Consider the following 12575-nt stretch of genomic DNA (forward strand, 5'->3'; position numbering starts at 1 on the left):
GTACTGTGCACTGTATATATGTATACTGAGGATTACACCCAGCATACAGGGCAGGAGAAGTGGTACTGTGCACTGTATATATACTGAGGATTACACCCAGCATACAGGGCAGGAGAAGTGGTACTGTGCACTGTATATATATATACTGAGGATTACACCCAGCACACAGGACAGGAGAAGTGGTACTGTGCACTGTATACATATATATATATATATATATATATATATATATATATATATATATACTGAGGATTACACCCAGCATACAGGACAGGAGAAGTGGTACTGTGCACTGTATATATATATACTGAGGATTACACCCAGCATACAGGACAGGAGAAGTGGTACTGTGCACTGTGTGTATATATACTGAGGATTACACCCAGCATACAGGGCAGGAGAAGTGGTACTGTGCACTGTATATATATATACTGAGGATTACACCCAGCATACAGGGCAGGAGAAGTGGTACTGTGCACTGTATATATATATACTGAGGATTACACCCAGCATACAGGGCAGGATAAGTGGTACTGTGCACTGTATATATATATATATATATATATATATATATATATATATATATATATATACTGAGGATTACACCCAGCATACAGGGCAGGAGAAGTGGTACTGTGCACTGTATATATGCAGTGGCGGATTAAATGTACTCTGGGCCCCGGGCTGTCCACCCAACCTGGGCCCCCCCCCAGTCAATTCGCCCACATTATAATCTGCTACTGCGTCCCCCCCCCCCCCACACTGTCCCCAATAAACACTGCCTGCCTCCCCTCCCTGCTGGCCCCAATAAACATAATGTTTGGTCCCTAGCTGCTACCCCCACTAAGCATTGCCCACCCCACCTCCACTGCCCCCAATAAACATATCGCCACCTCACCTGGTCCCCTGATGTTGCCCCCCCCCAAGGTCACAGCAGCACAGAGGATGTCAGGAGAGGAGGGTGCTGATCTTATAGGAGAGGACCGAGCAGCACAGAGGATGTCAGGAGAGGAGGGTGTTGATCTATAGGGGAGGTCCCAGCAGCACAGAGGATGTCAGGAGAGGAGGGTGCTAATCCTATAGGAGATAGTCCCCCTTTATAGATGGTCTCCCTCTTTCCCCCTCTATAGATGGTCCCCCTCTCCCCCCCCTCCTTATAGATGGTCTCCCTCTCCCCCCTCCCTTTATAGATGGTCCCCCTCTTTCCCCCCTTATAGATGGTCCCCCTCTTTCCCCCCTTATAGATGGTCCCCCTCTCCCCCCTCCCTTTATAGATGGTCCCCCTCTCCCCCCCTCCCTTTATAGATGGTCCCCCTCTCCCCCCTCCCTTTATAGATGGTCCCCCTCTCCCCCCCTCCCTTTATAGATGGTCCCCCTCTCCCCCCTCCCTTTATAGATGGTCCCCCCTCTCCCCCCCTCCCTTTATAGATGGTCCCCCTCTCCCCCCTCCCTTTATAGATGGTCCCCCTCTCCCCCCTCCCTTTATAGATGGTCCCCCTCTCCCCCCCTCCCTTTATAGATGGTCCCCCTCTCCCCCCTCCCTTTATAGATGGTCCCCCTCTCCCCCCTCCCTTTATAGATGGTCCCCCTCTCCCCCCCTCCCTTTATAGATGGTCCCCCTCTCCCCCCTCCCTTTATAGATGGTCCCCCTCTCCCCCCCTCCCTTTATAGATGGTCCCCCTCTCCCCCCCTCCCTTTATAGATGGTCCCCCTCTCCCCCCCTCCCTTTATAGATGGTCCCCCTCTTTCCCCTTTATAGATGGTCCCCCTCTCCCCCCCTCCCTTTATAGATAGTCCCCCTCTCCCCCCTCCCTTATAGATAGTCCCCCTCTCCCCCCTCCCTTTATAGATGGTCCCCCTCTCCCCCCTCCCTTTATAGATGGTCCCCCTCTCCCCCCCTCCCTTTATAGATGGTCCCCCTCTCCCCCCTCCCTTTATAGATGGTCCCCCTCTCCCCCCTCCCTTTATAGATGGTCCCCCTCTCCCCCCCTCCCTTTATAGATGGTCCCCCTCTCCCCCCCTCCCTTTATAGATGGTCCCCCTCTCCCCCCCTCCCTTTATAGATGGTCCCCCTCTCCCCCCTCCCTTTATAGATGGTCCCCCTCTCCCCCCTCCCTTTATAGATGGTCCCCCTCTCCCCCCCTCCCTTTATAGATGGTCCCCCTCTCCCCCCTCCCTTTATAGATGGTCCCCCTCTCCCCCCCTCCCTTTATAGATGGTCCCCCTCTCCCCCCTCCCTTATAGATGGTCTCCCTCTTTCCCCCCCTCCCCTTATAGATGCCCCCCAGTGAGTAAATAACACAAAATAACAAAATATAACTCACCTACCCTGCGTTCCTCGTCGATCATCTCTCCAGCTGCCTCCGTCTGATGCGCAGCTGCCAGGGGTGTCCGGTCCTCTCCCCGGCAGCGCGCGCATCACACAGCTCCTAGTGCCGCCTGGGCCCTGACTTCCGGTACGTGCGCTCCAGTACCGGAAGTCAGGCCCCAGGCGGCACTAGGAGCTGTGTGATGCGTGCGCTGCCGGGGAGAGGACCGGACACCCCCGGCAGCCGCGCATCAGACGGAGGCAGCCGGAGACTCTTGTGACCGCAAGCGAAACAATGCTTGCGGTCACAAGAGTGCAGTGGCGAGGGGGCCTCCCGGGCGGCATTATAATGTGGGCGGCAAGGCATGGGCCCCCCCGGAGCCTACATTATAATCCGCCATTGTATATATATATATATATATATATATATATATATATATATATACTGAGGATTACACCCAGCATACAGGACAGGAGAAGTGGCACTGTGCACTGTGTATATATATATATATATATATATATATATATATATATATATATACTGAGGATTACACCCAGCACACAGGGCAGGAGAAGTGGTACTGTGCACTGTGTATATATATATATATATATATATATATATATATATATATATATATATATACTGAGGATTACACCCAGCACACAGGGAAGGAGAAGTGGTACTGTGCACTGTATGTATATATATATATATATACTGAGGATTACACCCAGCACACAGGGCAGGAGAAGTGGTACTGTGCACTGTGTATATATATATATATATATATATATATATATATATATATATACATATATATATATACTGAGGATTACACCCAGCACACAGGGAAGGAGAAGTGGTACTGTGCACTGTGTGTATATATACTGAGGATTACACCCAGCACACAGGACAGGAGAAGTGGTACTGTGCACTCAATGACGGATTATAATGTGGGCGGTTTGGGCGGCCGCCCGGGGCCCGAGGCTCCGGGGGGGCCCATGCCGCGCCGCCCACATTACAGAGCAGCAGCACATCACTTTCGGGGCCCAGTGGGCCCCTGAGTGATGTTCTGCAGTAGCGCTCTGTCCCTCGAGTCCCGGCCCACAACGCTCGCCACCCCCGTCTGATGTGCGGCTGCCGGGGGTGTCACGTCCTATCCCCGGCAGCGCGCGCATCATAGAGCTCCCTGTGGCCGTGACTTCCGGTACAGAGAGCGTCCCTGTGCCGGAAGTACCATCCCCGGCGTACAGGGAGCTCTATGATTCGCGCGCTGCCGGGGATAGGACGTGACACCCCCGGCAGCCGCACATCAGACGGGGACAGACGGAGGCTGGAGGAGAAGAGACGATCGGCGGGGGAGCGGGTTGTTAGGTAAGTTTTTTAATTTATTTTTTATCTGCCTTGCACGGGGGAGGATAAGAGAGAGGGGACAATCTATAAAGGGGGGGGGGAGAGGGGACTATCTATAAGGGAGGGGGATAAGAGAGAGGGGACCATCAATAAAGGGGGGGCCATCTATAAAGGGGGGGAGAGAGGGGACTATCTATAAGGAGGGGGGGAGAGGGGACTATCTATAAGGGAGAGGGATAAGAGAGGGGACCATCTATAAAGGAGGGGAGAGAGGGGGCCATCTATAAGGGAGGGGGATAAGAGAGAGGGGGCATCTATAAGAGAGAGGGGGCCATCTATAAGGGAGGGGGATAAGGTAGAGGGGCCATCTATAAGGGGGAGAGAAGAGAGAAGGGGCCATCTATAAGGGAGGGGGGTTAAGAGAGAGGTGGCCATCTATAAGGGAGGGGGATAAGGTAGAGGGGCCATCTATAAGGGGGGGGAGAAGAGAGAAGGGGCCATCTATAAGGGAGGGGGGTTAAGAGAGAGGGGGGCCATCTATAAGGGGGGGAGAGAAGAGAGGGGGCCATCTATAGGGGGGAAGAGAAGGGGCCATCTATAAGGGGGGGGAGAAGAGAGAAGGGGCCATCTATAGGGGGGGAGAGGAGAGAAGGGGACATCTATAAGGGGGGGATAAGCGAGAGGGGGCCATCTATAAGGGAGGGTGGGAGAGAGAGGACCATCTATAAGGGGGGGGGAGGGGGCCATCTATAAGGGGCGGAGAAGGGGCCATCTATAAGGAAGGGGGCGAGAGAAGGCGCCATCTATAAGGGAGGGGGGGAGGAGCAGGGGCCATCTATAAGGGGGGGAGAGAAGGGGCCATCTATAAGGGGGCTACATAGAGGGATGCATATACTATAAGGGAGTCACATAGAGTCAGCCTACCTACTAAACGAGGGTGTAAAGGGGCCAATACAGATGTGCAGTTTGTATAGAGATGAGGATGGTGTCAGTGTGAGGAGCCTAATATGTCTGTCTGGCAGATTCTGTGGATTCGTGGCTCGGAGAAATTCTCATGATGGTCCAGAGCAGATGAAGACGAAGATGAAAAGGGAAGAACTCTGATCAGAGAAGACGTCCCCAGTGAGTCACCTGATATAACAGCACTGTAATGTATATGGTGTACAGAACCTGTGTAGAGCTGGGTACCTCTATATGACTGGATGAGGTGATAGTGATCTGTGTACAATGGATGTTATTCAGTAGCAGCAGCGGTATTAGTCACTATTAGTGGTGACATTAGTCAGTATGTGGTGGCATTAGTCAGTATGCAGTGGTATTAGTCAGTATGCGGTGACATTAGTCAGTATGCAGTGACATTAGTCAGTATGTGGTGGTATTAGTCAGTATGCAATGGTGTTAGTCAGTATGCGGTGGTGTTAGTATGCGGGGGTATTAGTCAGTATGCAGTGACATTAGTCAGTATGCAGTGACATTAGTCAGTATGCAGTGACATTAGTCAGTATGCGGTGGTATTAGTCAGTATGTAGTGACATTAGTCAGTATGTGGTGGTATTAGTCAGTATGTGGTGGTATTAGTCAGTATGTGGTGGTATTAGTCAGTATGCGGTGGTATTAGTCAGTATGCAGTGACATTAGTCAGTATGCGGTGGTGTTAGTCAGTAGGGGGTGGAATTAGTCAGTATGCGGTGGTATTAGTCAGTATGTGGTGGTGGTGTTAATCTCAGCACGGTGACCGGGCCCAGAAGCTTCTCTCTCTGTACACTGTGTAGTGGTAACAACCTGTAACTGCAGCACTGCAACATAGTACAGAGACAGAAGCTTCTGACCCCATTTACTGTGTTATTATCTGTAATTCCAGTCATGACCATGATGATACAACATGTAGCCGTGCTGCACTCACAACATCCTCTCATAACTTATCACCGCGCGTTGAGTGGGCATGTGTGCTCTGAAATGCCAGGGATGATTTTCAGTCCCAGTCCGGCCCTGCTAACATGTAAGCAGTGTGTGTTCGCACTGGGGGTGCTAGGACCGGAACATGGACCTTTGGGGGCTGGGGGGAGGCTGCCTGGCAGTGGGACCGGACGATGGTTATTGGGGCAGGCTGCATAGGGGGGCCAGATGGCCATATGTTAAGGGCAACAACAGAAAACCAGGTGACAAGATGTTTATTGGGGGGGGGCAGAGCAAAGGACCAGATGAGGTGGCAAGATGTTTATGGGGGGGGGGGGGGGGCGGGTTGGGTGGACAGCCCCGGGCCCAGGGTAGATTTAATCTGCCACTGTGTGCACTGTATATATATATATACTGAGGATAACACCCAGCATACAGGGCAGGAGAAGTGGTACTGTGCACTGTAGATATATATATACTGAGGATTACACCCAGCATACAGGGCAGGAGAAGTGGTACTGTGCACTGTAGATATATATATACTGAGGATTACACCCAGCATACAGGGCAGGAGAAGTGGTACTGTGCACTGTATATATATACTGAGGATTACACCCAGCATACAGGACAGGAGAAGTGGTACTGTGCACTGTATATATACTGAGGATTACACCCAGCATACAGGGCAGGAGAAGTGGTACTGTGCACTATATATATACTGAGGATTACACCCAGCATACAGGACAGGAGAAGTGGTACTGTGCACTGTATATATGTATACTGAGGATTACACCCAGCATACAGGACAGGAGAAGTGGTACTGTGCACTGTATATATGTATACTGAGGATTACACCCAGCATACAGGACAGGAGAAGTGGTACTGTGCACTGTATATATATATATATATATATATATATATATATATATATATATACTGAGGATTACACCCAGCATACAGGACAGGAGAAGTGGTACTGTGCACTGTATAGATATAAACTGAGGATTACACCCAGCACACAGGACAGGAGAAGTGGTACTGTGCACTGTATATATATACTGAGGATTACACCCAGCATACAGAACAAGAGAAGTGGTACTGTGCACTGTATATAGATATATATATACACACTGAGGATTACACCCAGCACACAGGACAGGAGAAGTGGTACTGTGCACTGTGTATGCGATGCCCTGGCCCCTGGGGGCCACTTCCGCAGTGCTGGTGTTATGAGCGGGCAATGACCGGGGCAGCTGCAGGGTGTATACTTGTCACGGTATAGGCCTGAGGGCAGCACAGCTGCAGGGCCGGTCTGTGGAATCTGCGGGTGATGATAGGCATGCGATTCTTCGCTGCACCTAGTCAGGGCACCAGTTAGTGGACACCAATGCCAGGGTTCAGTAACAGCGGTTTTATTATAGATAAGGTAACTAGTAGCAACAGTTCTGTCCGGATGCAACCGGGTATATAGCAGGCTTTGACAAATAAGGCAGGAGTGGTGCTGCATAGGTTGTGAGAATACGTGCCGGATGATGGGAGTAGGAGTATGAGAGGAATAGCGTTGCTGGGTGGATTAGCTTGAGAATAATACTTGCTGTGAATCCTTGCAGCGATGAGGAGAGATAACGGAATGACACCCAGATGAGAGAGAAGAATCCGGTCACTTGAGCAGGCAGATACAGCCGAAGACTTGAATATAGCAGAGCACCTAATCCACACTTCTAGTGGTGAAGTGGGAGCTGCAGAGAAGAAGCCCAACTCCTCTGAGGCAGGAGAGGGAAGACACACATCCTCCTTGCTTGGAAGCAGGGGGAAGACTCACTTGTTAGGAGGAAGTGGGAGGTCACATGGTTGCTCCTGGCCAGAGCTAGTCGGCCATTGGAGGAACCATGGTTACAGGTCACGTGATCAACAGCCTTGCATACCACTGTACACTGTAATAATACACAGGAATACATGAGAATGCACATGAAAATGCACAATACCAGAGAATACTAGGGGAAAACCAGCAGCAGTTGCAGTGCAAACACTCACCAGAACAGGCACCGGCACAGCAACAGAAATGGCCATAATAGGAGTAGTAGTCTGCATGTTCTGGGACACTGCATACCTCCCTAGCAAATTTGAGCCGACCTCGGCGAATCTAGAAGGCAGCAAACATGAATAGACTGGACAATCAAACAACAGGATTGAATGATGAGAGTGAGTGTGATGAGGTGTGTGTTTCCCACGCCCAAGGCACAGGTGAGAAGAGAGAGAGAATGAGAAACCCTAGTGGCAGGACTTCACCTAGGGGTGCCTAACGTACTCTGGCGACCAGGTAGCTAGTGCGTGAACCATCTGACGTGTAAGCCAGGACAACTTAACTGCTGGCGGGTGACCCTCCATATTCCAGCCAGTTAGACAGTAGGTTTTCTGTTAAATGTGTTACCCTACTGGAGGAGAACTGTGAAGACCTGTGTACTACCTTGGCGTGTCTGAGTAGTGTCTTGGATACCTGGAAGAGAAAGAACAAAATAATAAAAGCAAACATACATGGGGGCCCCTTACATACCGGTCAATCATACAACACAATTACTCAATAGGCCAAACACACGAAAGGGTATCCAAGGTGCAATATGTATGAACCAGTGTGAATGTTAGGTAAGACTATGTGTGATAACTACTGCGTTGGGACAAGACAGAGGTGAACAAATACTGGAAACAAAAGGAAGGGAAACACAAGGGACAACAAATACTGCGAGGTCTTGAGGAGAACTGGCTCACATGAATCTGAATGAAACCGGAGAGAAATCTGAATGAAAATCTGAGAAAAATCTGCATACAAACTGGCTCAACTAAATCTTTCCAGCTATATATATGATAATAATACACAATAATGAGACTGGATGAGACAATACACTCCTACATAAACTGGACTTTCTCTGAGGTATATATATACTGACTTCTCTTACTCAGAGGAGGAGCTATCTGACTTAGACACTGGAAAATATACTGTTTTACAAAAGGCAATCTATGTAACCTTGTGCTTACTCAGAGGAGGAAATACAAAGACTATGATAACACTGGAATGCAATGGTAGAAAAAAGTGCAATAATGAAATAAGTGCAATAATACCCTGTGTGGAACACACAATCACAGGAAAGTGCACTAGGAAGGAATGGGTGAAGTGTCTCTGTTAGGTAGAGTCTCTTTTAGGCAATTAGAACATCGTCCATGTAAAAGGCTCTGGGACAGGCACTAGAGAACCTTTTGTTACTGTAAGTGTCCATCAGCTCATGGCTGGTTAGTACAGGGAACTTGGTCAGGAGGACCAGGCACGAACCTTGAACGTTGCAGGAACTAAATGGTGAAACAGCACACAAAAAAAAACACAGTCATAGAACTCAGCTTTTGAAGAGAACACCTAATAGAGGTGTCCTGGAAGACCCCAAGTGGCACCCCTCTTCTTCTCCCAGGGGTAATACCGGGAGGAAGCCGGAGCAGGAGCCTCATCTGGTGCGGTGGTGACCACGAGGCTAGGGGTCACGGTGGTCACAGGAGAGACAGTAGGAGCCACATGGTAGGTAGTGGTGGTGGTCGCAGCTTTAGCCACGGCAGTGGTAGGGGGAGTCACCGTAGTAGCCATGGTGAGGGGGGCTTTAGCCACCGGAGGTAGCAAGGTTAGGGCCTGCTTGATCTCATCCGCCAACTTCTTGATAACCGGGTCGTCCCCAAACACCCACTGAGGCAGGGATGGTGTCCCGGGCCCGGGGAGCCTCCAGGGACTGGCGTAGCAGGTGGCCTTAAAGTTATCCCCCTGGCTAGAGACAGGAAGAGGGGCGCCCGGAACCCCGGTACTCACGGATCCATAGTTTTCTGGCGAGGTCGATCCTCCTGTGGAGAAGGCAACCTCGGGAGTGCTGGAGCAACGAGATCCCGGTGAGACGCTGGCGATGGAGACAGGCTCTTCCTCCGGACCGTTGGAGACTGGTGTAGAGCCCCAACTGATATCGCTGTCGGAGGGTAGCGGCATTAGCAGGCACGCAGGATTGAGCAGAGGCAGACTCTCAGGCAGTGTAGGCATCACAAGCGCTGGGGCTGCAGGCAGGTGCTCTTCATAGGCCGCCATCTTGCGTTCCACTGGCCGGAACTTGTAGCAGGAAGGGGAGGAGCGCCAGGCTGGAGGATCAGGCTCCAAAGTCTGCCCAGCAACAATGACGTCAGTGGAAGCGGCCGGCCAATCAGGAGAGACACAGTCATTATCAATGGCGCCAAGCAATTCCCGCTTCTCGGCCGCATGGCGGTTAACCCCCTCGTCACTGGGGGATGACGCAGGTAGAAATAACAGCAAGAAGCGGCCATTTTGTGTACAGTCCCAGCCGTGCAGCGACTCAGTTATCAGAACTCCCATGGCAATTTTAGCACAGTCTCTGGAGACGATATTAAACTGTAGATCTGGTACACCGCGTGGCGGGTAGATCCTGTTCGTGACGCCAAAAATGCGATGCCCTGGCCCCTGGGGGCCACTTCCGCAGTGCTGGTGTTATGAGCGGGCAATGACCGGGGCAGCTGCAGGGTGTATACTTGTCACGGTATAGGCCTGAGGGCAGCACAGCTGCAGGGCCGGTCTGTGGAATCTGCGGGTGATGATAGGCATGCGATTCTTCGCTGCACCTAGTCAGGGCACCAGTTAGTGGACACCAATGCCAGGGTTCAGTAACAGCGGTTTTATTATAGATAAGGTAACTAGTAGCAACAGTTCTGTCCGGATGCAACCGGGTATATAGCAGGCTTTGACAAATAAGGCAGGAGTGGTGCTGCATAGGTTGTGAGAATACGTGCCGGATGATGGGAGTAGGAGTATGAGAGGAATAGCGTTGCTGGGTGGATTAGCTTGAGAATAATACTTGCTGTGAATCCTTGCAGCGATGAGGAGAGATAACGGAATGACACCCAGATGAGAGAGAAGAATCCGGTCACTTGAGCAGGCAGATACAGCCGAAGACTTGAATATAGCAGAGCACCTAATCCACACTTCTAGTGGTGAAGTGGGAGCTGCAGAGAAGAAGCCCAACTCCTCTGAGGCAGGAGAGGGAAGACACACATCCTCCTTGCTTGGAAGCAGGGGGAAGACTCACTTGTTAGGAGGAAGTGGGAGGTCACATGGTTGCTCCTGGCCAGAGCTAGTCGGCCATTGGAGGAACCATGGTTACAGGTCACGTGATCAACAGCCTTGCATACCACTGTACACTGTAATAATACACAGGAATACATGAGAATGCACATGAAAATGCACAATACCAGAGAATACTAGGGGAAAACCAGCAGCAGTTGCAGTGCAAACACTCACCAGAACAGGCACCGGCACAGCAACAGAAATGGCCATAATAGGAGTAGTAGTCTGCATGTTCTGGGACACTGCATGTATATATATATATACTGAGGATTACACCCAGCATACAGGACAGGAGAAGTGGTACTGTGCACTGTGTATATATATATATATATACTGAGGATTACACCCAGCATATAGGTCAGGAGAAGTGGTAGTGTGCAGTATATATAAATATATATATATATATATATATATATATATATACACTGATGTTACACTGTAACATCAGTATGTTTGCCCTGGGCAGTGGAGGGGCTCATAGTCTAAGCCTAGCGGGCCGCTGTGTTGCCCGGGCCCCTGTGCAGCCATAGCGGCTGCACAAGTGATATGTCCGCCATTGTGTATGAGGGAAGCCAGGCGGCCTCTGGTGTGATACACTCAGATGAGATGCTGTATCTAACTCTCCTATGTAACACACAGCACTACACTATTGTATATTAGTGTGTGGTGTCAGGTTTGGGCACAGTTATTTGGTGTGAGACAATACCAGCAGCCCAGGGGGTTAGTATATGTGATGTTGGGTATTGTGCACAGATGAGGTTAGGAGGGTTATTAGTGTGGTTGTGGTTTGCACATGTGGCTGTTATTACACTGATGTGTATGGGGAAACACACAGAAACACACAGCACAGCCCCCCATCATTCTGTATATATGAAGAGGGGGTCAGTAAGAAGAACAGTCTCAGTAAAATGGGATAAATTGGCAGAAAAAAAAATCTTTATATACCTTAAAGGAGAAGTCCGGCCAAAACTATTTTTTAATATGTTATTACTAATGGAAAGTTAGACAAATTTCTAATGTACATTAATTATGGGAAATATAATAAATCCTATAAAGACTAATATGCTGTATCATGGATACCTGTATACCACAGAAAAATCCTACACAAAAGGCACCACCATAAATCTTCAAATCACAAAACCTTTATTAAAAATATTTGAAAATGACATGATTAATAACATATATAATATATAAGCAGAAATGCAGAAATGCAGAAATGGTATGGCTCCACACAGATCTTCACCTGAACACAATGATTTATACGGGAAGCATGTAGATATCAACAGGGGAACATAAGAATAAGTATAAAGTGCAAGTGCTGCAAACGAATCACCTCTGAACTCCCTGACATAAAAGTATCCCCCCTGGGTCTGTCCCAGCGGGGCAATCAGCTTCTAAACAACCAGGAGTAAAGTGCAAGTGCAATTAGATATACCTCAGTGTTCGATGGTCTGTGGGGACCTCTCTCTCCCCAACGCACGTTTCGCGTCCCAGAGCTTGATCACAGGGCTGTCAATTAATTAATTATGGGAAATGCACATATAGGGCTATATTCCTTAATTTAGTAGATCAGGGAGACTTCAGATTCTCTAAAAAAACGTGACGTCACGAACCGGGGGTGTAATTACAAAGGAGTGTCCAGCAGGGGCAATGAGTACTATTGACTTCTATATATAGTGCGCCCCTGCTGGACACTCCATTGAAATTACAATGGAAGTGTATGTAAGTGTATCATACAGTATGTTTTTACAGTACATGTTTATACAGTAAAGTATTTATGGAATACTTTGGGGAGCAAGTGTCCTTGCTTCCCAAAGTAATCCATAAATGTAATCAGTCAGTACATTAGGAGGGCACCGAGC

This window comes from Dendropsophus ebraccatus, chromosome 5, assembly GCF_027789765.1.
Source record: "Dendropsophus ebraccatus isolate aDenEbr1 chromosome 5, aDenEbr1.pat, whole genome shotgun sequence".
Classification (NCBI taxonomy): Eukaryota; Metazoa; Chordata; class Amphibia; order Anura; family Hylidae; genus Dendropsophus; species Dendropsophus ebraccatus.